We start from the raw sequence: 25,694 nt of genomic DNA on the forward strand, positions 1-25,694 counted from the left end.
TAGGAACATAACAGCGTGGTATTGTGATTTTCTCCAAGTTTTTTAAATCTTCTTTCCATTTTTCCCATGCTGGCTGTAGTTCACTGGGAAGAGGATCATCCCAACTTGTGCCATGTTTGCATGTCTCTTGAAGCACTCGTTTACCTGTGAGTACAAAGGGGGAGATGAATCCTAATGGGTCATAGAGAGATGCAACCATTGATAGGATGCCCCTTCTTGTAGCAGGTTGGTCATTGGGGAGAAAGCCAAACCTAAGTGTGTCTGAGTCTATGTGCCAGCGAATGCCTAGTGCTCTTTCAAACTTCGAGTCATTAAGTGCTAGGTCGCATGATTGCTGTGGAGAGGCGCGTTCTGATGGTGGAATGCTTTCTAACACTGTTTTGTTATTACTTACAAACTTGTGCAGTCTGAGGCCACCTAATGCACAGAGAGCCTGGCCCTCCTGAGCGAGCTGAATAGCTTCCTCGATGCTTGCAGTGCTTGTTACACCATCGTCCACATAGAAATCTTTCATTATGAACTGGGATGCAAGGGGAAACTGTAGCTCATTTTCTTTCGCCAGATGCTTTAATCCATAATTTGCACACCCTGGTGAGGATGTTGTGCCGAACAGGTGAACCTTCATTCGAAACTCCTGAGGCTCAGTATTCAGGTTGCCATCCTTCCACCATAAGAATCTTAAATAGTCTCTATCAGCTTCATACACATGAAATTGGTGGAACATTTTTTCAATGTCACATAACAAAGCAACTTGATGCCTTCTGAATCTGAGTAGAACGCCATTCAGATTGTTCAACAAATCGGGCCCTGACAGCAAATGATCATTGAGACTGTTGCCTTTGTATTTTGCTGAGGCGTCGAAAACCACTCTGAGTTTGTCTGGCTTTTGAGGATGATATATCCCGTGGTGGGGAATGTACCATCTTTCTCCTTCCTTTCCTTCACTGTGCACTTCCTCAGCTTCACCCTTCTCTATGACTTCACTCATGAACTTGACATATTGCTCCTTGTACTTTTGGGTTTTCAACAGTTTGTTTTTGAGGCTTTGAAGTCGTACAGTTGCCATTTGCTTATTATCTGGTAAGGAGGGTCTCTCTTTAAATGGAAGTGGCATTTCATAATGTCCTTCATTGTTTTTGTAAATGCCTTCTTTAAGTGTATTCAGAAAGAGAATGTCATCTTGGGAGATTGATATGTTATCCTTGTTGTCATTCTTAAAGTCATGCTCGAGAACCTTGATGGCGTCAGCTGGAGTCATTAAAGGGAGCTCCTTGGTCGTGACTCTGTGACATACAGCAGACATGCTAAAGGCGTCATTGTGAGATGAAGTGGGACCTACAATGCTCCAGCCCAGCGCTGTGCGGACTGCATAGGGTTCGTTCTCTCCTCCTAAAATTACTTGTTGTGGAGCTAATGCCTTGGAGCAATTGTACCCAATTAAAAGCCCAACTTCACACTCTAGCTGTGGAGGAATCTCATTCACTATTGCTCTAAGGTGATTCCATCGCCTTGCCGTTTCACAGGAAGGAATGTGGGAGCGATTAACAGGTATACAGTCTTTAGTGTAAGCAGGAGGGAGTTCAATCGTTTCTGAGAAGTTGTAGCCTCTCACCTTAAGACCTGATACACGTTCACTTGACATAACAGTATCCTTACCCAGCATTGTAGTGAGTCTTAACTTTATTGGAGTAGACTTAGCCTTAAGATTGTTAGACACATCTTGGTCGACAAATACTGTGTCACTCTGGGTGTCTAAGAGTGCATAAACAAGCCTTTCTTTACCTGGTTGTTGTTCTGAAGAAACCCATACAGGTACGATCATGGACGTGTTTGCACATTGTTCACTGGTTTCTGCGTTGAGAGACAGGGTAGTTGCAGCCTGTTCTGCGTCTATCTGAGTTGGGTTTGTGGCTAATTTAACATGGTCATAGTTGAAGTCGTGCAGACATGTGGGGTGTTTTTTCTTGCATATTTCACACACAAGTCTGTAGCGACAGTCCTTTGCGCCGTGTCCGGGTTTGAGGCAGCCGTAACAAAGCCTGCTGTCTTTTATGTATTTCCTTCTTTCTACAAGAGGTTTGTCTTTGAACTGGGGACAACTGTGAAGTTTGTGTCCGCTGTCTTGACAGAGCGAGCATGGCAGTGTAACGCGTGACCTTGGTTTAGTGGTTTCTGTCTCTGTTACTACCTGCGTTTGGAGAACACTGGATGTGAGCCTTTTTTCCTTTTGGTGACTTTTACTAGTGGTTTTGGTGGAGTCGGTAGATTGGAGAGCCTGAAATGATGTGATTGGATTGCACAAGATCTCTGCTTCAGAGGACAGAAACTCAGCAAAGTCTTGTAGATCTGGAAACTTTCCCTTTTCTTTCATGCTCTGAGTAGCTTGACGATTCCACCTCGCTGCTGCCCAAGTTGGTAATTTTTGAACGAGTTTTTGATTTTCTTCACAATCGTTGAGAATGTTTAAGCCTTCTATGTGGGGCATAGCTTCATGACATGTTTGAATTAGATCAGCAAATGCTCTGAATTCTGTAGAGTCATTTGTTTGTATTTTTGGCCATTTTGAAAGTTTCTCTCTGAAGGCTTTCTGTACAACAAATGGGTGACCATACCTTTGGTTGAGGCGGTCCCAAGCATCATCATATGCGGCACTGTCATTTCTGTAGAAGATGCCATCAAGCATTCGTCGAGCTGAACCTCCTACATATTTCTTCAAGTAGTGGAGCTTGTCTGCGGGTGAAATATTCCTTTTATCAACAAGTGCTGTAAATGAAGCTTTCCACTCAATGAACTGTATTGGGTCACCGGTGAACATGGAGGGCTCTGGTATTGGCAGTCTATTCATGGCAACGCTGTCCTGTAACGCTTGAGCTAAGTAAAGAATGTCTGATTGTGGAAGCGACTTAGACGCTATGTTACTGTCGGAAACTTGAATGGGAGCGGAAACTGGGGAGGCCCTCTGGACGGCTCTGCTACAGTCAACATGAACGCTGCTCTCACTTTTTATCTCCTGATCATAAGTTATGAGCCTAGCCCTTGCGGCCTTTAACTCCTTTTCAGCCTTTAATCTGTGTAACTCACGTGTCAGAAGTTGGATCTTTTCCATTTGTTTTTCTTCTTCTAATAGCACTTCGTACTCTGCTTCCTTGGCGGCTAATTCAGCCGCAGCCTCCGCTCTCTTCTCAGCAACTACTGACCTTGCAGAGCTTGATTTACTAGCAAATGAATGTTTACTTTTATGTGTGACCGATGAGCTATAGATGGACCGAGCATAGTCCGGTTCGAGAAGCTCACGTAGGCGTGTCTTAACTTTGTCTCCGTCATAGTCATCGATGCCTGAGAGTCTTTCAAGTGCAACCTTAATAAAGTCTTTTGTGACCGCTTCACATGCATCTGTAAGTCGCCTTGTATCACTAGAGGGGGTAATGCTTTCTCTAATCTCAGCATACAACTTTATGACATTGTCTCGATCTTTCTCTAATGCGTCGATGAGCGAGGCAATTTCGCTGTTTGTTATGTCTCTCTTTAATAGCTCTCGTGAAGTACGAATTTGCTTTTTCCATTGATCGTAGACTTTGCGGAGTCGTCGTTCCTTTTTACAGGCCTCCTCCTCCTGATATACCTGCATTTTTTCCGTAGGTTTCCTTAGACGAACGGAATGTAGAAGCTCCTCCTCCTCGTTGACCTCCGGGTCTTCCGTGTGTTCGGTTTCCTTTCCAGAAACGTCCATGCTTAAGTACGACACAATTAACCATCTGATCTAAGAAGACCTCAGCGCTGAGCGCGGGTTAAGCTCTTCTCAGCCTGGGTCAAGCTCTTACTGTAGCGTCCCGATTGAAAAAGTGGTCTCTCGAACGGATGGTTCACAACATAACATTTTATTATTATGCCTTAGTCATAAACACATCGTAAGAGCTTGTTCCCTCATGAACCAGGTGCTAAAGATCCATTAAAGTTACGAATAATTATTTAGTAATCTTGTTTTACACTGTTCTTTCAACCTTGACCGTGGAGTGCACCTGCTAACTACGCATCGGAACTCACACACTGATAGCGCGTTTATTTTTCTCTTCTTCGTTTCTTTCTTTCAAAATAAAAGCATAGCGCTGCAACAAAATAATAAAAGCTTATGAACCAACTTGCAATATGAAAACACTGAATATCAGGTCAGTTACACTGGCCACAGACACTCGTGGAAACGGAGAACCTCCTGCAAGGACAAAAACCATCTGACAGAAGGTAAATTTTGCATCGTAGCATAAATAAAAATTATATAAAGCAGAAGCATTTTGTGTGTGTGTATAAACGTTAAAAAGCTACCCAGAGGCAACCTGCATAGCTAACATAGTTACCTCAGATAGCTAACTAAACTTGCGACAGCTAGGCTACTAGCCACTGCTAAGCGACTATAAAAATACAGTGTGAAGTGCTTTCCAGTAGATTCTGGTGAGTCACAGGAATAGATCTAAGTATCCAATGGTACAATGTACTGTAGTGTGTGTCGAGTGCTCGATGAACAAACGGAGGTAAAATTCTTTTGTCGTTTGTTTCATTGTGCAAGTTGAGGCTCGTAGTGGTGCAAAGCTAGCATTTTGTAATTTTAGTGCGAACACGGTCATACGAGTGCTTGAAATCATTGAACATGCTTTAATTTTAATGTTGCATTTTCCATGTTTGAAAATGTATGGAGTCAAATTAGGGTCTTTAATGGTGACAAAAAAAAAATAATATCGCAAATATAAGATTAGCATTTTGCATTTTACGTTCCTAATTTGTTTCTGCAATACTTTCCCTCTTTTGCGTTTCTTTCTTTTCTTTGCGTTTCACATTTTATGTTGCTGCTTTTTTTTTGCAATACTTTCTCCCTTTTGCGTTTCTTTCTTTTGTTTGCGCGTCACTGCTTTTCTTTGCGTCTCGCATTTTACGTTCATAATTTTTTTTTGCGCTTCTCTCTTTTCTTTGCTCCGGTTTTACCCTCTGTGTGGGGGCGGGGAAAGAGGCGTGGCCAAGAGCGAAAGGCGTGCTGTGAACGTTCAGCGTCATCAGTTGAACCACACAGCACTGCAATTTGGTTACTGGTATCATGGCAGACGGTTGCCCAGCTGGACCACAGGTATATGCGTGCAGACATAGACATCAGGTGCTAAAGCACCACCAACTCTGCCCTTTATCAATGAAAGTGCCCTTTTAAAACTTCGTTTAAAATATATATATTATTATTATTATTATTATCATTTTACTGAGGTCGGTTTGAAATGATCTTTTGAAAACCTGAGCGAATAAAAACAATGCCCTGAAATGCGCCACCACCTCGCACACACCCGACCTCTCTCTTCCTTTAACACCAGATGCGCTGCAGCAGCAGTTCAGTTCAGCGAGTGGAAGGAAGCTGAACTGACGCTGAACGTTCACAGCACGCCTTTCGCTCTTGGCCACGCCTCTTTCCCCGCCCCCACACAGAGGGTAAAACTGGAGCAAAGAAAAGAGAGAAGCGCAAAAAAAAATTATGAACGTAAAATGCGAGACGCAAAGAAAAGAAAGAAACGCAAAAGGGAGAAAGTATTGCAAAAAAAAAGCAGCAACACAAAATGTGAAACGCAAAGAAAAGAAACGCAAAAGAGGGAAAGTATTGCAGAAACAAATTAGGAACGTAAAATGCAAAATGCTAATCTTATATTTGCGATATTATTTTTTTTTCGTCACCATTAAAGACCCTAATTTGACTCCATAAAAATGTAGGCTAATCGAATTTTGGCTAAAAACACGGTTTCTCCACTCAGAGAAGCAGTGAGAGTGAGTTATATTTGAATGTCTCTCCCCTCCCCCACACACACAGTACAGTACATCTGTCTCCTATAATCACTCCACAAACACACACACAGACTTGCATCTCTTTTCTAGCACTATGTATTTCCTTCAGGAAATGCAAATCTAGTTAAACTATATGCTAGCTTGGTTAGCTACCAGAGCAAACCCAACCAAACTAGCATATATTTTAAGCATATATTAAGATAGCTAGTTAGCTGAATACGCCAACAAGGTTATGTACTACACTTATTTTTCTGCTATTATCAAACACGGTATCATCTCTTTTAATATGATGAAAAGTGAACAAATCATTTTGAGTATGTGTATTTGTATAAATATGCAATTTACTACAGCTGTAAGATGCTGGGAAATATAGAAAATAGACCTTGAAAGTGCTTTAAAACTGCTTGAATTTGACCTTGGAAAAGGAGTATGAACAGTTAAATTAACATGTTTTGTGTATGTTTTTATTTTCTTTTAGAGATGGATGTACAAGCAGACAGAGAGGTAAACCATGCTAAATGGAAGATGAGCTCCTGACCTGGTGTCACGTCTCAATGATGAATCTCTCAGCTGTCCCAACTCTCTCAGGTTCTCCCAGTATGCTTTCTCAGGTTCCGATACTCAATTGTTTTTTTTTACGATATATTTTATTTTTTTTTATTATGTTATATTGAAGGTAGAGGTTTTGTGCCCTTGTCCTTTTATTGTTGAAGATAGAATAAAACAATAACAAAAATAAAAACATGACTGTTCATCAGTGAGTATACATAATAAAAGTAAGTAAGTCCTTACATCAAGTTGTTTCGAGTGTACTTGCATTTCAAAATCTTCCAAAATATAAGTTGATAACATAAGGTGATTATATTAATACCTGATGTTGTCTTGCAGGTGTTGTTCACAGTATATACACAGTTATTGCCGTGTGTCAGGAATGGCTGTGTGCATTTATTTGTATGGTCAACACTTGGTTCCATGGAAGCCATTTTTACATGTAATGAGGACAGTTTTGGTGTACGCTTTATCTCTAAATGTGTAGGGCAGATACCATGGAATGTAATGAATACGTAAAACATTTCTGTGCTTTGGACCCTGTCAGTTTACATTCTTAGTATTAGAATGTACACAGGACATAAAAACAATTCATAACTGGATTAGATATTCATCCAAGTGCATCCATGCTCCCAAAAACAAACATCTGAAATTCTTAAAGTTAAGTACATCACACACAAAACAATGGCAAGAAAAACTAAGTTAAATTGACTGGACTGATAAAAATACTGTGCTTTATCTACTTAAAAAAATCAAGGCAACTTTTTGCATCAGATTATTATGTAGATCAAATACAACTAGTCTTTGTATGAACTACTTAATTTTCTTTGTGCAAAAAATAACTTTGTAAGTCTAGTCAACTTGACTTTAAGTCCAGTCAACTTAACTTTGTAAGTTGACTGGACTTACAAAGTTAAGTTGACTGGACTTGCAAAGTTATTTTTTGCACAAAGAAAATTAAGTAGTTCATACAAAGACTAGTTGTATTTGATCTACATAATAATCTGATGCAAAAAGTTGCCTTGATTTTTTAAAGTAGATAAAGCACAGTATTTTTATCAGTGTATTAATAATTATTAATACTGAGTAATTTAGGTGAAGATACTTTTAGGTATATATTTATCCCCATACTTCCTCTTTTGTGTTTGTAACCCTGGTGAATTATTGTGTCTCACTCATACACTGATTTTATTATTATTATTTTTTTCCTTTTCTCATTCGTTATTTACAGGCGATTTTGCCTTAATATTACATTAAGGATAGAATATTAGCAGACGCTCCTTGGGCCCCTCTCCCCATATGAGGAGTGATCCGTTGTTTTTTTTTCAAACGGTTTTGTTCCAAACGGTTTTTTTTTCCCAAACGGTTTTTTTTTCACCGTGCCACACACGGAGATAGGGAAAACATCTGTACGTCGAGTTAGTTAGGTTAAACATTTAATATTGTTAACGAAAGGAATGGAGTTGATTTTTAAGAAGTTATGATTTCGTTTTTTTTTTTCCTCAAACACTGAAGAATTGTTAAAGAATTGTTATTTGAAGATATCCTGGTAAGTTGTGAGCTAAATGGCTAATCGTTCATGTACGGAAGAATTAGTTACCTTGTTCAGTGTTTGAGAAATGAGTAAGAAACCAGTCAGGATACGTTTCTGTTGTGAATGAATTCTGAGAGTTATTCATACTTTGCTAGAAGAGTTGGCTATTGCATGTGGGGGAAAGGGAGAGCGGAAACGTATTCAATGTATAAAGTTGTTGTAATTTCATGTTATGTGTTATTGAAGTATGTACAAGATTCTTGATTTGTGATGATTGATAAATGTTGAGGGATTGGAAACTGGCTTATCGCTCTGCACGTATGTGCAGGCTGGTTTTTTTTTATGCTCCATTGTAGCGCCGTTCATCGTCGTCTTTGAGGATTCCATCGTCGTACCGTCACGTTGTCCTCCGCCTTTAGTGGACTGCTGTTGGTCACGGAGTGGTAGGACTGGGAAATTGCACTGTTTAAACATCGGATCGCAGACCTATTTTCCCCCAAACGCACACACATACATATTTTTTTCCTTTTTTACTCAATTTTTCACACATAATTTTCTCATCTCAGAATCCCAGGAAAAGGACTGTTTTTTTGTTTTTTTTCCCCTTTCTACTGCTGAATTCAACATAGGACTGAAATGTAATGACTGTTCTAATTCTGTGAACTTGTGAATGTTAGTAGTGTTAATGTTGACATTTTATGTATTGTGTAGATGGTTGTTGGTCCTCATGCTATAGTGTATTTTAATCACTTCACCTTGTGTAACACAATACATACGTCCTGCAACTTTATTGGTGGAATTGTGTTATTGTGGGTATAAAGGGCGTAATATACTGATTTGTATTCGCTACCGCAGTCCTCCTATACGAACCCTACGATACTGAAAACGACTAGTCCCGGCAGAGACTGCCTTGGTAGGCAGGGTTACATAAATAAGTGGCGAGCCAAGCCAGGAGGTCTGCTATAGGTAGCTTACCCTATCTACCCACAATACTATCTATTATCTATCTTTTCTGAAAATTTCTGAAGCAATGGACCTGTGCGACCGCTATAGAGTAAATGGGCAAAACACCCTCCTCGTTGCGGGTGTCGAAGACATTTACACTGATGAGGAAATAGACCGGGTGTTCTCTGTAAATGGGAACGTCTCTCAGATTGTTAGGATTCCAGATGTAGGACATGAGCCGAAGGGTAGAGTCCTTATTGAGTACTCATCACACAAGTCCATCACCAAGGCTGACCCTATTGTCTTAGGGGAAATAGCATGTCCATGCGACCCCGGCGTGACATGGCACGTCAGGACGATAAGGAGCATGTATGAGGAGGAAGTAGGGAAACGATTAGCCCGACAATACTTGGACGAACTCAAGGCTGTTGTGGGAAGTAACACGACAGGCTTTGTGAAAGCCCTCCAAGATGGGCTACGAGTCATTAACGACACTGATTGCAGTTCATCTGCCACACACTATGACCCAAATGCGACAGCCCAGGCCGCGCCAAGTCTGCACTCTCACAGCACATTCTCCCCTTGCACTCCAAATAGTTCCGGCCACATAGATGGAGATGTTGTGAACCCCCCACACATCCAGAAGATGGTTGTTGAACATGTCATTCGCAGTGAGTCTATTCTATCACACTCTCTCCCTCACCCCAGGCTTCGAACCTTTTCGGGGCGTACACCACGGCCCAATGGGGAAGTTGATTATGAAGCCTGGCGCATCCAAGTTGACCTCTTGATTAGTGATTCTTCCCTGACCAACAGTCAGAAGGTGAGGAAGATCCTTGAGAGTCTATCGGCTCCTGCTACTGACATAGTGAAGCCACTTGGCATAGATTCACTACCAAGTAAGTACGTGACTCAACTTGACTCCGCTTTTGGTGTTGTCGAAGATGGGGAGGAGTTGTATGCCACCTTTTTGAGCTGCAGTCAGAACAATGGGGAGAAGCCCTCTGTTTATCTCAACAGGCTGCACACCCTACTCATCAAGGCCATATCTAGAGGGGGAGCCTCCCTTAGAGATGCAGACAAACAATTGCTTCGTCAGTTCTGTAGGGGCTGTTGGGACCAGAACCTCATTATGAGCCTGCAGCTGGAGCTCAGGAAAGAAGAGCCACCAGCTTTCTCTGACCTGCTCCTCATGCTGAGGACTGAGGAAGACCGTAGGTCTGCCAAGTATGATCGCATGAAGAAACACTTAGGGACCACTAGAGCTGCTATACATGCCCACTCCATATTTGGCATGCCTGCTTATGATACTGACTCTGTTCAGATGCCTCAGCACCAACAAGGTGAGAGTGCCAAGCAGGGAAAGAAAGCAGTTACGATCAACCAACAAGTGGAGGGCAGAGACGACACAAATGGGTTGGAGAAGAAAATTGAAGCATTAACAAAACAAGTGGAGAGACTGTCACAACATGCAAGAGACCCCAGAGAAGTTGATAACTTTGAACGCAGTAGATGTCTTGTAGCTAGCACCACACACCAGAGGACTACAGTGCCCACTGGGATGCCAAGGGCATGGTTTTGCTTTAGGTGTGGTGAAGATGGGCACATCGCTGCTAGGTGTTCGCATGAAGCGAACCCAGACCTAGTTCAGAAAAAAAGAACCGAACTGAGAGAGAGGCAATACCATTTCAGATCACAGCAGAACCCCCCTTACTCCCCTTTAAACTGTTGACAGCTCCTGTTAGGGGACGCCCAGGGGCTGGGAGCTCGAGTACAGTGAGTCCCATCACAGTAGACTGTGAAGTCAATGCACAGAAAGATGCTGGAGCAAGCTATCACATCATGTCATCCGTACCCCCAGGGCTTATAGGCCCTCGATGTGCAGCATCAGTCCTCATTGAAGGGGTGCCATGTGAATCCATACTGGACACCGGTTCCCAGGTTACAACCATTTCTGAGTCTTTTCGCAAGAACTTTCTGCCTTTTCTTGCTGTTCAACCCATCCATGCTCTTCTTGAAGTCGAGGGCGCAGGCGGACAGAATATTCCCTATCTTGGCTATATTGAAGTAAGCATTTCTTTTCCTCAACCTATAACTGGGAAGAAAGACGATTTAATGGCTCTAGTGCTGGTGGTCCCAGAGCATCATTTGAATAGCAAAATTCCCCTATTGATTGGCACCAATGTTCTTGACCGCCTTTACCAACATGGCATTGGGCGAAATGGCCTCAAATCGCTTTTCCGTGTATACTCCAATGACGGTTATGCACAACTTTTCCAGCATATTGCTCAAGTTCATAACACCATGAACCGCGCACACACTGTTAAATTGAAAGGGCCTAAGACTCTTACCATACCGGCCCGGCAGAGGCTATGCACCTCTGGCACGGTTAGGATAGGGAAGACTGCTCACCACACTGACTTTGTGCTTGAGCCGCATGAAAACAGTCCATTGCCAGGTGGAGTCCTTCTTGAGTCCGCTTTAGTGAATGTCCCGTGTGAGGCCAGCTGTAAAGTCCCAATTGTCCTGCATAATGTGAGTGATCGTGATGTCACACTTCACCAACGGACTGTTCTAGCACAGATATCCGTAGCTCAGTGTATCACCCCACTCAGTCCTGACAGACGTGCGCTTATGCCTGAGTCATCATCTGGTAAGCTCAGATTTGATCTTGAGAATTCGCCTATCACTGAGCAGTGGAAAAGACATATCACAGAGAAACTGTGCAGCATTTCTGAAGTATTTGCTATAGATGATCTGACTTATGGACATACCACCGCAGTCAAACATCGCATCAGACTGCAGGATGATGCTCCATTTAAAGAAAGACCAAGACCCATCCACCCATGTGACAGAGAGGCTGTAAAGCAACATCTCAGAGAATTACTTGATGCGGGGATCATCAGAGAATCAGAGAGCCCTTTTGCATCCCCAATTGTTATTGTGCGGAAAAAGAATGGGACAATCCGCCTATGTGTTGACTACCGGAAGTTAAACACCCGTACTATTAAAGATGCGTATGCTCTCCCGAACATTGAAGAGGCCTTCACTGCCCTTAGTGGCGCTAAGTGGTTTTCAGTGATGGACCTCAAGTCTGGATATTACCAAGTTGAGATGGCGGAAGAGGACAAGCACAAGACGGCATTCGTGTGTCCGTTAGGCTTCTTTGAGTTTAATCGGATGCCCCAGGGTGTAACCAACGCGCCAAGTACATTTCAACGCCTTATGGAGAAGTGCGTTGGTGATTTGCATTTGAATGAAGTACTCGTTTTCCTGGACGATGTGATAGTCTTCTCAGAGACATTGGAGGAGCATGAGGCTCGACTAATGAAAGTACTCACACGCCTGAGGGACTACGGTTTGAAGTTATCTCCCGAGAAATGCCAGTTCTTCAGAACGTCTGTAAAATACTTAGGTCATGTAGTAGACGCTCAGGGGGTTCACACAGATCCTGAGAAGGTTTCAGCTCTCAAGACTTGGCCACGTCCTTCTAACAGGAAGGAGTTGAAATGTTTTTTAGGTTTCGCAGGATACTACCGGCGTTTTGTACAAGGATACTCAAAGATAGCCAAACCACTAAACCAGCTGACAGCGGGCTATCACCCAGCAAAGAAGAGAGGGAAAGTGTATAAGCGGCCTCGCATGGAGGGTCATCCTAACCTACAAGTCCCGTTTGGAGATGAGTGGACTTCGGAGTGTGATGTCGCCTTCCAGACACTAATTGATAGGTTAACATCAGCACCCACCCTGGCTTTTGCCAATCCGCAGCTACCCTACATTCTTCACACTGATGCTTGCAGGCAGGGTTTGGGTGCTGCGCTCTATCAAGAGCAAGAGGGGAAAGTCAGAGTTGTGGCTTATGCCAGTAGGGGGCTCTCGAAGAGCGAGCAGAACTACCCCACGCATAAGCTAGAATTCTTAGCCCTCAAGTGGGCTGTCTGTGAGAAGTTCCACGACTACCTTTACGGAGGTGAGTTCACGGTTCTGACGGATAATAACCCCCTCACCTACGTTTTGACGACGGCGAAGTTGGATGCTGCTGGCCACAGGTGGTTGGCCGCCCTTTCCACTTACCGTTTTAACATCAGGTACAGAGCTGGCCACGCGAATGGAGACGCCGACGGGCTATCTCGGCGGCCTCAGGACCCACCACAAGAAGACTGCGCCTTTATCGACGAGGAAGAGCGAATTGAGAGCCTTAAGAGACGGATTGCTGATGTGGCCGGTACTTCAATTTCCTGTGAAGTATTCTCAGCCATATGTCAGCGCCATATTGTGGTCGGCGTGGGTGGGTGCTACTCAAGTGCAATCATGGCAGAGTCACTTGCTGCTGATGCATCCTCAATACCTGATTCCTTTGGCCTGGATGTCTTGCCATCAATGACACCCGCCGACTGGCGCAGAGCCCAAACTGAGGACCCACACATTGGCCGCGTTGTCGGGTTTCTGGCGAAGGCAGCTAAGCCCAGTAGCGCAGATGTCAGATCCGAACCGGAGGAAGTGAAACTCCTGGTAAGGCAGTGGCGTAGACTGGAGTTTAGAGATGGGGTGCTGTATCGCAGGTGGCTAAGCCATGGCAGACCTGCATATCAGCTGGTACTGCCGAAGGAGTTCCGTCAAAGAGCTTTATATGGCGTACATGATGAAGTCGGACACCTAGGTGCTGAGCGTGCCCTACACCTTGCCCGGGGCCGATTCTTTTGGCCTGGCATGGCCAAGGATGTCGAGTCGAAGTGCTTGATGTGCGAGCGTTGCTTTAGGAGGAAAGCCCTCCCGCAGAGAGCAGCGCCAATGGAGAGTATCACGACAACGTACCCTCTGGAACTCATCTGCATGGATTATTTGTCCTTGGAACCAGACAGTCGTGATACACGAAATATACTAGTCATCACAGATCACTTCACGAAATTTGCAGTAGCAATACCCACAAGGGATCAAAAGGCAAGGACGGTAGCTAAGGCCCTGTGGGAGAACTTTATTGTGCATTATGGGTTCCCTAGTCGTCTGCTGAGCGACCAGGGTCGGGACTTTGAGTCCAAGACCATTAAAGAGCTTTGCTCAGTCATGGGGATGACTAAGGTCCGAACAACCCCTTACCACCCCCGGGGGAACCCGGTGGAGCGGTTTAACCGGACTCTACTGGGGATGTTAGGGACCTTGGAGGATAAGGAGAAGCATCATTGGCGGGACTTTGTTAAACCGTTGGTTCATGCATATAACTGCACGAGGAACGATACGACTGGTTACTCGCCATACGAGCTAATGTTTGGGAGACAGGCAAGGCTTCCCGTGGACTTCATTCTGGGGGTCGGCCCTGACACCGGGGATCCTCAGACACATTCAGAATACGTCAAGAGCCTTCAACAGCGCCTCCAGGAGAGCTACTCTCTAGCCACTGAGAGTGCCCAAAAGATGAGGATGAAAAATAAGGTCCAGTTTGACAAGAAGGTCAGGGCGGCAAGGCTCCTGGTAGGGGACCGGGTCCTTGTCCGGAACGTGAACATAAGGGGAAAGCACAAATTGGCAGACAGGTGGGAACGTAAGATCCATATAGTGATTAGAGAAATTGGTGAGGGTCCCGTGTATGTAGTTAAGCCTGAAACGGGGGGCGGGGCCCATAGGACTCTACATAGAGACCTTCTTCTGCCATGTGGGTTCTTACCTGTGCCGGACACCGAGGAGACGAGTTCTCGGGAAAAGGTCACAAGGAGGCTGAGGTCTAGAGCCCAACCTGTTAAAAACCAGCCAGGATGTTCCGATGATGTAAGGAGTGAGTCATCAGATAGTATGGATGAGCTGTATCCAGTTAACCAAGTGCCAAACTTTATCACTAGGGGACCTTTTGTGTTGGAGGATGGCCCTGTGCGAGAGCCAACTGGCAGATCATATCTTGGAGTACCCACGGCGGCTCCGCTGACACCTGAACCGGTCCCTGAGCTATCAGGTAGTGAAGTCCAACTTGAGTCATCGGGCGGTGAAGTTCAGCCTGAGCCCCAAGCAAGCCCTACCGAGGTAGATGTTTTTAGCTCGTCAAAGAGAGCTTCGAGGCCAGACTATGTTGTGATAGACATCCATGAGCCAGAACTTGCATGTTCCCTAAATCCAGAGCCTGTAAACTCTGAAGGTGAAATCATGCAGGGGTTGCCTGAGGTCAGACGCTCAAGCAGGCCAAAGCGCCAGCCTCATAAACTTACTTATGATGAGTTAGGGACACCCCTGATTCTAGCCATTAGCTCATTCTTTAAAAATTTTGAGACTGCGCTTCTTGATTCACTGCAAGTCCCTGTCAACCCATACTTGCATGAAGGGACTCATGCAGTCTAGAGGGGGAGAGTGTAACCCTGGTGAATTATTGTGTCTCACTCATACACTGATTTTATTATTATTATTTTTTTCCTTTTCTCATTCGTTATTTACAGGCGATTTTGCCTTAATATTACATTAAGGATAGAATATTAGCAGACGCTCCTTGGGCCCCTCTCCCCATATGAGGAGTGATCCGTTGTTTTTTTTTCAAACGGTTTTGTTCCAAACGGTTTTTTTTTTCCCAAACGGTTTTTTTTTCACCGTGCCACACACGGAGATAGGGAAAACATCTGTACGTCGAGTTAGTTAGGTTAAACATTTAATATTGTTAACGAAAGGAATGGAGTTGATTTTTAAGAAGTTATGATTTCGTTTTTTTTTTTCCTCAAACACTGAAGAATTGTTAAAGAATTGTTATTTGAAGATATCCTGGTAAGTTGTGAGCTAAATGGCTAATCGTTCATGTACGGAAGAATTAGTTACCTTGTTCAGTGTTTGAGAAATGAGTAAGAAACCAGTCAGGATACGTTTCTGTTGTGAATGAATTCTGAGAGTTATTCATACTTTGCTAGAAGAGTTGGCTATTGCATGTGGGGGAAAGGGAGAGCGGAAACGTATTCAATGTATAAAGTTGTTGTAATTTCATGTTATGTGTTATTGAAGTATGTACAAGATTCTTGATTTGTGATGATTGATAAATGTTGAGGGATTGGAAACTGGCTTATCGCTCTGCACGTATGTGCAGGCTGGTTTTTTTTTTATGCTCCATTGTAGCGCCGTTCATCGTCGTCTTTGAGGATTCCATCGTCGTACCGTCACGTTGTCCTCCGCCTTTAGTGGACTGCTGTTGGTCACGGAGTGGTAGGACTGGGAAATTGCACTGTTTAAACATCGGATCGCAGACCTATTTTCCCCCAAACGCACACACATACATATTTTTTTCCTTTTTTACTCAATTTTTCACACATAATTTTCTCATCTCAGAATCCCAGGAAAAGGACTGTTTTTTTGTTTTTTTTCCCCTTTCTACTGCTGAATTCAACATAGGACTGAAATGTAATGACTGTTCTAATTCTGTGAACTTGTGAATGTTAGTAGTGTTAATGTTGACATTTTATGTATTGTGTAGATGGTTGTTGGTCCTCATGCTATAGTGTATTTTAATCACTTCACCTTGTGTAACACAATACATACGTCCTGCAACTTTATTGGTGGAATTGTGTTATTGTGGGTATAAAGGGCGTAATATACTGATTTGTATTCGCTACCGCAGTCCTCCTATACGAACCCTACGATACTGAAAACGACTAGTCCCGGCAGAGACTGCCTTGGTAGGCAGGGTTACATGTTCAAATTACAAGCAAATCATATCACTCTGCAATTTACATATGTTCAGTATAAATAATGTAAATGTGTGGTTAACTTAATGGTGCAAAAAGGAAATGGACACAGACAAATACCTTACCAAGATTTTCGTACAGGTGATACAAATAATCCAAAATGTATGCTATAAAAGAACAGCTAACAGTGAAGGCTGAAGGCTGATTGACCATGGCATGCCCATTTGTAGAGAGTCCAGTAGATGAGGGAGCGTGTGTAGTGCGCAGAGCATTCATGCTACCAGCTCCAAGGTAATTCCAGGACAGGACAGATCCACTGGGCTTTTCGGATGACTACTTATTTGAGCACTACAGGTTCAGAAGACACAGTATTATATATCTTTGTAAATTACTGGGGCCATATATTGAGAAGACCACTAGACGTAGTAAAGCTCTTACCAAACCCCAAACGGTCTGTATCGCTTTGCGCTTCTTTGCCAGTTGTGCATTTCTGTACAGCGTTGGGGATGCATAACATCTTAGTAAGGCAACGGTCTGCCGCGAAATTCGAAAGGTTTACCTTGCGCTTAAGCGTTTCCTTAATATATTCATCAAATTCCCTGGTCACAGAGGCATCCTTCCCATCCTTTTCAGAACAGCTGGCATGTATTCATGAGAAGTAGTGTTGGTTTGATCAGTAACTTGGAGTTAAATGTATGACTTTAACAGACGCTCTTATCCAGAGTACTTACCAAAGTGCTTTCTTAATCAACTATTTCATGCTAAAATTCATTCAATTCAAAACGCATTGAATTCTCTAGGATTTCCAAATGTCATTGGTGCTCTAGACCAGGCGTACTCAACTAAATTTGTCCGCGGTCCAATTTTGGCAGATACCTGTGACCTGAGGTCCGGGGGGGGGGGGGGGGGGGGGGGTGTTTTGTCTGAAACGATATGTGGTAGAAACACCCCTCAAATCAGGGGAATGAACATTTACCTGACCAATTTTAATGTTGCTATGTGTTTCAGGTTTGAAAAGTGCTGGAATTTAGGTTAAAGTACTTTAAAATGCTTGAAATTGTAACTGCTTGGTTTCACAACAAATCTTTCTGACTGAATAGTTCTCTTGTATTAGGTTAACAAATACGAGCCTCTTGTAATTCCAGGACGAAACGTGAGAACGTGAAGACATGAAGATTGGGCGTTTTTAAAATAAACAACCATTAAATAATGTGATAAAAAAGCGAATTATTTCGAGTATATGTATAAATATTTAACTTAATTATGTTTAACATGCTGGGAAATATTGAAATGGACCTTGAAAGTGACGTACAAGTGCTTGAACTCCACCTTATAAAGGTGTATAAACCCTGAAAACGTGACTTTGTTCATTGCGCTGAAGCGCGGCGCGCGCGAAGTTACAAAATTCGAGAGGTCCACGACCTCGCGAACCGACAGCGCGCGAGGCACTCGCGCACACGCGGAGCCACAGCGATTACGTCATTTTCGCCGCGCTGACCCTCGCGCCGCTCGCGAAGCGTCAACCAGGCTTGTAGCCCGGGGGGTGGGGGGTGGCGAACGTAACACTCGTGACGGAGTGTTTTTTCAATAGCCCTGAAATAAATGTTACGGTTTTGTTTTGGTCCGTATCCAGTTAATCAGGAATTAGATTGGGTCCGGACAGGACTGCGTTCGGGTCCGGATCCGGACCGCGGTCCGCCAGTTGAGTACCCCTGCTCTAGACTGTACTCACATCTGGATAAAGGCTCCATCTGTACCCATGGAGGCAGACTATGTGAACCAAAAAAATTATTTCACAGCATCAATGTACAGGTACATGCAAGTTTTGCCTACCCAACAGAAAATGTAAAGCATGTCAGTTCATGGGTTTGAACAACTTTCACCCTTTGTCACTTTTGCTATTGTTCTAAATGGTTTGCACCAGCCAATTTCTATTCTCCAACATTGAGGCAAAATGGCCCGGCTCGGTGCACGGTTCCAGGATATTTCGTGCCTCCTCACTGGCACAGAGGTTTGCCCAAGGTAAGAATACTCCAACCACACAAAATAGTGCAGATTTGGCCTCAGTGTTTAACTCTACTCCTTATAATTGTAGGTGCTTTTCCTGGCTTACTGCTTGGGGATAGGGGTTACCCCTGCCAACCTTTTCTTCTTACCCCATATGCAGACCCTACAACAGATGCAGAGAGGAGGTTCAATCGTGCACATTCAAAGACAAGGGCATGCAATGAGATGGCATTTGGACAGTTAAAGAGCAGATTTAACTGCTTGCGCCATCTCAGAGTCACCCCTGAGAGAGCCTGTGATATTGTAGCACCCTGTGCAATTTTGCACAATGTGGCAATACTGCAAAAAGAAGAAATGCCAAGAGTGCAGTTGGAGCAATGGGAAGAAGACATTTTAATTGCAGACCACATGGATGGTAGAGCTATGAGGAACATGTATGCAAACACTTACTTTAGTTAAGGGAATATTTTGTTTGAATTTGTTCACTAACACTAACATAAAACAAGACGCCTTTTTTTTGGAAAGAGAAATTTATTAATTGTCTTGCTGAGCCTGTGGACAGAAGAAACTTTGATTTACTAATCTTGCAAAAACAAGCATATTAAAGTGAGACCTTTTTGCAAATACTCACATTTTTCTCCATTTTCTTTATTTCAAGCTCCAACTTCCGTATTTTTAGTTATTTGTACTGCAGATCTGCTTTTTTACATTCTATATCTTAGAGCAAGTATCTTTTGTAGATCTCACTAATCATGGATTCCTTTAAGACTGAAGTATAGTCAAAATTGAGAAGTATTTATTCATGTTGAACTGCATAACTACTACTCATGTGTTCTCTTGCAGAGGTGTGAGCTCTGGACATGGAGGCCTGAGGGTCTTCTCTGTTCTTCCATTTCCTTTAAACACAACACAAATCATGAGATCACACAGCACATTAACAGACAGATACATACACACACACGCCTTACAGAACAGGCAGACACTGTGTCCTTTCTGAACAGGCAGAAACTGTGTCCTCATCCTTCTGTACCATCCTGGATGGTCCGGCAATATCCCCCTGCAAACAACAAATTAAGACACGTAAATGTTAACGGTCCTCAGGGTTCAGTCATAAGAAATAGGCTGGTTTATGGTACTCACATAATTGTCAAATACAGGAGGGTCCAAAAGAGTCAGCACACCCCCCACCACTGTAAAATTTTAGTCATCAAGTATACAATAATACTACTACAATAGCCTGTAAGAACAAAAATGTAAAATCTGAGAAACAACTGAACCTACCTTTAACATAAGGCTGTGTATCATGAGGACAGAGAGGATCAGATGATGTTCCTCCTTCAATTCCCACAATGATGGGGCGTCCGCTGTTTTGCTCTAAAGCAAGGTCTTCTGCAGGATTAAGGGCTGCTACGGGAGGCCCACCAGCAGCAGCAGTAGCAGTTTTCTTTCTGGTTGCTAAAATATTTTATACAGTTATTTAATATGGTGTTTTACCTTTTCCTGCACATTGGACTAATCAACTGTACTTACCATTCTGGAGTATATTTTTATATTTCACCTTGACCTGCTGCCACATTCTCCTAACCCCGCTCATGTTACTTCTAAATCAGGAAATTATTAACATTATTAATTTACTATAACACTTTTAAAATGCCAATGAATGGATTAAAATATATGCTCACGCATTTAATCTGTCTGCAATATTGTGCCAGGCAGCTTCTCTGGCTTTATTAATACAGGACGTGTTGCCTTTCTTCATAATAACGTCTTTATATTCCTCATAAAGACGTATGAGTAGCTCCTGTTCAGCAGAAGAAAGAAAAGCTGCTCGTTCTTTCAGCTCTTTCGACATGTTCTTGCCTTTTCGAATATCGATTAGTGAGGCTGTGTAAATACTGTGTGCACACGCATGATCGCCGATTACAAAAGCCTGGCTTGAATTAGCGGGAACAAGTTGCGTCTGGATTTCATTAGTGGAACGGAACTAGACGGAAGTGAACTGTTTGGCTAACTCAAGCGAGACTCACTCTAATAAGCGCCGCTTTCGTGGAATACCCCCCTGTTGTCCTTGTCTGAAAGTTTGTTTGGTTTGTTCTTTGTATTATCATGTCTAACTCTGTCTGATTTGACCCTAGCCTGTGTATAAGACTGTGGTTATGGATTGTGCATTAATACATCTCACTCTTCTCAGCATTTACATTCGCCTCCTTATCACCACCTGGGGGACTGAATCAGGTACTGGGATGTCAACACAGAACAGTGCATGCATATACACAATCCTTCACACACACAACATTATTAAACATACTGGCACACACAAAACATTTATTAACACTAGTAATTGCCTAAACTTGCTTTTTGAGTTTGGGAGGTTAACCAGAGGCCTCTGAGGTAACCCACACAGACCCGCCAACCAGAACAGGGACTTAATGGCCTAAAGGCTTTCTTGTTCTGCGATAAACAAGAACACACTAGTAAAAGTACTTTTATTCCCTAACTAAATTAAAATAGTACAGCACATAATTTTTGACTACTTATAGCAAGTGAAGAAATATGGTATGTACACATTAGATTTATAATTTTTTTACATTTATGGTTATACAGAACACAAAAGTTTATGAAACATTTAATCCCTGCTTGTCTTTGCTTCCAAGAACAGTGCATGTAGCACTAGATGTAAGTGATGTTACGAGACCTACAGACTTCAGAGAGGTGCACCATGTGGTGGTCCTCTTCCACTGTTGGGTTTGAATCTATCGTTGGCCTTCTGGTGTTTTATTACAACTCTAAATTAAAACTTGAATTAGGATGATTATTTTCTGCAGATCATTATTTATTACTCGGACAGAAACCACCTTGAATTTTCTTGAGATTGAAATGTATTATTATTTTTATTATACAATAGCATCCGGATATTCTTCTTGTTCTGTAGTCATGGAGACTTTCCTGTTGACTAAGGGCCAAGTTAGGTGAGCTGAATGTACACATAAGCCCTTAAGCTCCCGCTCCTGAAAACATTTTCACTTCCTTTTGGTTTCTCGTGCTGCCTGCACTTATGATGACATCACTTGACAGTAGGGCAGGCTGAACTAACCAGAGATTGTAGATAACAATACATTTAGATAGGGCAAATACAATGACAGTTGAAAAAAAACTCACTAATGTCTTTATATGTGATAATAGTCTCTGGCCTTGAAAATGTTAATTTGATGAAAGGCTTGCTAGGAAGGGTTTTACTCTACAAGCTGGAGGAAAAAGGTTCATTTGATTATACTGAGATATAATCTCTTCGTTTAGAATGAATAATAGTGAGCATGACCCACACTCACTGTCCTGTGTGTAGTATGTGATTATTTTGACATTTACCTTCAGATACTATACTGCATGGTTTGCTTGTATATTAGGGTTCCAATGCATTAGCCTTTTAACAACCAAGTACATGTTTTTTAAAGATAGTAATTACAAGGTCTTGTAGTGTGCATTCTGCAGTGTGGAGTTATCGGTCAGAAAGGCTATTGCAGAGCCTGTTGGATGCTTGTTCCAGGGATTTAACCTGAACAAATGTCCTTCCAAAGGCCCAGGATGGATTAAATATCTAATTCAACATAGCACGTATATAAACTGGAATATCATGCTTTTCCTTGGAAGCTTAAGTTAAATATTAAATGTTTTATTTGAAGAACAAAAGGTAGGTATTTCAGTCTTGCTAGGTATTGCTCTGTGTCTAATCTTATATTTTGTTGTCTTCTTTCTAGGTATCAGCACTGGCAAATGTTTATGGCAGTGCTTGAGCTTGAGTAGTTTGGACTTAAACCTGTTTATACTAGATAGAGATGCATATTCTGACTAAACACTTAGCACTTTTGTAAGTCGCTCTGGATAAGAGCGTCTGCTAACTGCCGTAAATGTAAGAACTGAGAGGTTGCAGTGTGGTGTTACTTCTGAACAAAGTAATTCAGTCTTATTGATTTGGAGACTTGAATGTCGGATCTTTATGGATGTCAGATGTTTATTTTCATGTTAAATCAAGGCTCATCACCCACAAGATTCAATAACTTGTTTCAAGTTATGATTGCTGGAAATACACTGGGTTGGGTATTTTCTTTTCAGACATAACAAGCATACTATATTGGTATATTTGTTTCTCAGAGTCTGTTTCATTTTCAAATGAAACTTTCAAAGTTACCACAGAATATGGAGAAAATGAGCTAGTGTCCAATAGAGAACATTTCATGCAAAACGTGGTTCTGTAGTACTGGTCTGTAATTACATTCTTGCAGTGGAATCTCCTGGCAGACTCCGGTAGACTCAGTCATGGAGACATTGTCTATGAGAGAGAGAGAGACAGGGAGTGAGAGAGTTTGACTGTGTGAAAGAGAGAGTGAGAGAGTAAGACTATGAGAGAGAGTAAGACTGTGAGACTACGTGAGAGAGAGAGCAGGCTTTTTACAACAAGTTCCTTCCCAGAGTGGCTCTTTAGAAGCCAATGGGTCAGGGGGATGAGTGTCATCAGGTGCTATGTATTCTCTAGGCCAGATGAAGGGGTAGGGGTATCTTGCCATATGGCACCCACTGACCTGAATGCATGATTCTAAAACAAAAAAAAACAGGAAACTGGTTTCAGCACCCTGGAGAGCGGACAGTAGGCCTGTAACAACTTCTGGTCTTCAAGAGAACATGCCTCCTGCAGGCCATGCTCTGATTTAACTTTTAAAATGGAAGTTGCACAGGTCTTCAGTCACTTTATCTTGCACTGTTTTTTCCATATTGTTTGAATAAGTAGCCATTCTTCTGCATAGTCTTCTGTGTAGTCCCTTTGTTATTTCAACAGACCCTCTCATAAACTGGATGAAAGCTATTGTCATTTACACTTCCATTGCTGCATTTTGTTGATAATTACAAAATTACAGTTAATTAAACATCAACCCCCAAATGGCCACAACACACTCAGGGGAAAAGGTCTGTGCTGTGTCTCTCCCTCTGTCCAGATATTGAGACTATGAAGAGTTCAGCTTCCAACAGATTTGTACTGAGTGTTATCTTTCCTACTGGAGACCGTCTGTTGTGTGTTGTGCTTCAATGGCATGCAAACTACAATGCTGACAGCCTTCACTCTGCCCCGCTTCTGAACAGACAATGGTCATGGAGTCTTTGCCATTATGAGGCTGCCTTACCAGATCTACCATGTTACAACACATTGGTATTCTTAGTATTCTTTAAAATTACATTAACAAAACCAAGAAAACATTTAAAACTGTTACTTTAAAACTGTACCTTAATTTAAATGTATCAAACGTAGGATGTAGCTGGTGATGTTTGATCGTTCCAGTGTAATTGATAAAGGTTAATTAAGATGTGGAATTAATAAATGTGCTCTGATGTAATGTATTTCATGACGTCAAGCACAGCTGGTTCTGGGGTTTAAGACAACCTGGTTCCAGTCTTGACAGTTCGTCCAAGAAATCGACAGTCCTTGGTCATTAATGGAAAGGTCTGTAAAGGGCAAGTGTGTGATGCAGTGGCACAAGTGAAAGAAAAATGCAGCTATGTTATGTTATGATTTTCCTACAAGTGAGCTTTTCTTAGCAAGAAAGCCAGAGAGCTGTGCTTCAAGTCTCTGATCTTCCATGTTTCCATGTCCTCTTTTAATGGTCTGCTGTGATGCACCAATGACCTGATGCACCACTTTAAGCAAATTGCAGTTTTAAGTAAACTGTATTGTAAGCAAATTGCAACGTGTGGGTTGTAAGTTTCATGGCTGTCACACAAATGATGTTGTTTTTTTGCTCTGTACTTCACATAATGGTTTTGAAATTAAATTATTAATTTGAGGTTCACGGTCTTGTCAGACAAAACCATCAAGTGTGACTAATGCAGTGGCCTCTGCCCTTTTACAAATGCTGGAAAAATGTGCACGTCATAAAGGTTCACACATTTTCTTAATGGAGATGTATAATATGCCTGCACTTTGCTAAATCTGCTAAATTTGTACACTGTATAGTAAATGACCTATGTGATTCAGGGTGGTTTGATGGTTCAAAAGCAAATTTAACAGGAATTTAACAATTCCAAGTTTCAAGTAATTTTTCAAACTAAGCATGCAAACAGTTTTGACAGTTCATCCATGAGTGACATCTTGTTGTTTTGGGAACTGATGATGTAACTGAGCAATCAGAAATACAGAAAAATGAACAGAACTCCTAGGAGTACATTCTTCAGCTAAGAGTATGGAGAACACACAGAATACAGTGCTGCCTGTAATACAATGAAAGTATCAATTTAAATGATTAGTGGTGCTTTGTTATTGTTACTGCAGTTGGCTGTTTTGTGCAGTTATTCCCTCAAGGTCAGTTGTCACTGGCGAGCATGCACTGACTCTCCCCTGTATTACTGCACTAGTCACTCTAGCAGAGAGAGCAGTGAGACATGTGAATTCTGAATCTGCATCCTCCCAGACTGCTGGTCACACTGGAAGTCATCCGACCATGTTTGACCACACAGTCCTTTATACATGAGATATTTTACTATAATTCCAAATTATATACATTTCATATGTGCAAGCAAATTTTTGTATGTTCAAATGATGTTAGAACCTGTAGAATATTTGGAATTTCCTGGAATGGTTATGTTTAGATTACTTATTTCCTCCACTAGTGAATAATGTTGAGATCTACAAGTTATTTAATAGAGATGAGTGGTATCCTCACTTTATTGCTACCATAGCAACAGTCAGTGCAAACAGATATGCAATGTCCTTGTGAACTAGACTACACATTTTACTACATATGCATCTCTAAGTGAAAGACGTGGCTAAGGTTGGTTTGGTGATTCTAGCACATTTGCAGAGAGGTGAATTAGTTCTGTCTGATTCTCTCAGAACATGGAAATTGGAATTGTCTCATTTTCATTACCATGATAATACAGCTGAATTTGCTCTTAATCTACTTTAGCAAGATATATGTTTATGGTCACCTGGTTTGTTCCTTTATATCTCATTTGACAATATTAATGTGTCTAAATGAATATGCCAGTATTTATTTAAAATAACAGAGGAGTGGTGAAATCTGAACAATTTGTTAGAAGACAACTTGAATGTCTTTTCATTCTACCTCCAGGCAATCTTTTATGGAAAATGGAAACCTTCCATAAATTAGAGATCAAAAGGTAAAGTATGACTCACGTAGAGGAAAGGTGTGTGTGTG

General features: G+C 42.2%; 1 long non-coding RNA gene across 1 annotated transcript in view; it reads left to right on the plus strand.

Moving 5' to 3' along the window:
- LOC143493046 (uncharacterized) overlaps positions 1 to 25,694 on the plus strand; it is a 37,119-nt gene that overhangs the window by 9,453 nt on the left and 1,972 nt on the right. Inside the window, exon 2 of the long non-coding RNA XR_013125318.1 lies at positions 25,608 to 25,656. This is a non-coding gene — a long non-coding RNA (uncharacterized LOC143493046). The remainder of the gene's footprint in view (positions 1 to 25,607; positions 25,657 to 25,694) is intronic.

This window comes from Brachyhypopomus gauderio, chromosome 2, assembly GCF_052324685.1.
Source record: "Brachyhypopomus gauderio isolate BG-103 chromosome 2, BGAUD_0.2, whole genome shotgun sequence".
In the NCBI taxonomy this organism is placed as follows: Eukaryota; Metazoa; Chordata; class Actinopteri; order Gymnotiformes; family Hypopomidae; genus Brachyhypopomus; species Brachyhypopomus gauderio.